Source organism: Corvus brachyrhynchos, unplaced genomic scaffold, assembly GCF_000691975.1.
Source record: "Corvus brachyrhynchos isolate BGI_N302 unplaced genomic scaffold, ASM69197v1 scaffold149, whole genome shotgun sequence".
In the NCBI taxonomy this organism is placed as follows: domain Eukaryota; kingdom Metazoa; phylum Chordata; class Aves; order Passeriformes; family Corvidae; genus Corvus; species Corvus brachyrhynchos.
The window spans coordinates 705614-706509 of NW_008240021.1; the positions used below are offsets into that span (position 1 = coordinate 705614).

Consider the following 896-nt stretch of genomic DNA (forward strand, 5'->3'; position numbering starts at 1 on the left):
CCCCAGGCCGTCTGCAGCTCTCCTGGAGCCCCTTTAGGCCCTGCAAGGGGCTCTGAGCTCTCCCTGGAGCCCTCTCTTCTCCAGGTGAGCACCCCCAGCTCTCCCAGCCTGGCTCCAGAGCAGAGGGGCTCCAGCCCTGGGATCAATTGGGTGGCTCTCAGGTTCAGGCTGGATGGGGTTATATTTGCTTCCAGTCAGAAAAAAGGGGGAAAAAAAAAGCAGCTTTGAGGTTTTGAAAGTCAGTGGCTTGTATTTCTGAAAAGCTCTACCTCAGTTCACAGAAAACAGCCCCAATTCTCTGAAACAAGCAGATGGTCTATTTATTTACAGACACCAGCTTACAGGAATACTGAGAGAGGCAGAGACTGACTGACAGCAGGGAAGTCTGCAGAGGAACATGCTAACTCTGCACAGGTCAATCGTAGCACAGTCAGGGTTGGAAGGACCCTCTGGAGATCACCCAGTCCAAGCCCTGCCCAGGCAGGGTCCCCTGGAGCAGGTGACCCAGCAGCGTGTCCAGGGGGGTTGGGAGAGAGGGAAACTCCAGGCCCTCCCTGGGCAGCTGTTCCAGGGCTCTGCCCCTCCATGGGAGGAAGTTCTTCCTCAGGCTGGGCTGGAATTGTTGTGGTTTAGTTCCTGGCCATTGCTCCTCGTCCCATCACTGGCACCAGTGAACAGTCTGACACAATCCCCTTTAGCACTGAATCCACCCGGGGATCCACACTATGGCTGTAGCATTATTCCCTTGACTGCTGCAAGACTTTGGATATGGAAATCACTTATCCTCAATAACTCAAGGCCATTACCAGCAGCCCATTTTCCATGGGCTGTCACAGCGCTGGGGAGGACACAGCCTCAAGCTGGGCCAGGGGAGGCTCAGGGTGGACAGGAGCAGG

General features: G+C 55.5%; 2 long non-coding RNA genes across 2 annotated transcripts in view; both read left to right on the forward strand.

The window, feature by feature from the left end:
• The window catches only part of LOC108448917, a 20848-nt gene that overhangs the window by 17160 nt on the left and 2792 nt on the right, over positions 1-896 (forward strand). The window lies entirely within an intron of this gene.
• LOC108448918 overlaps positions 1-896 on the forward strand; it is a 14924-nt gene that overhangs the window by 13734 nt on the left and 294 nt on the right. The gene's annotated exons all lie outside the window — the stretch shown is intronic.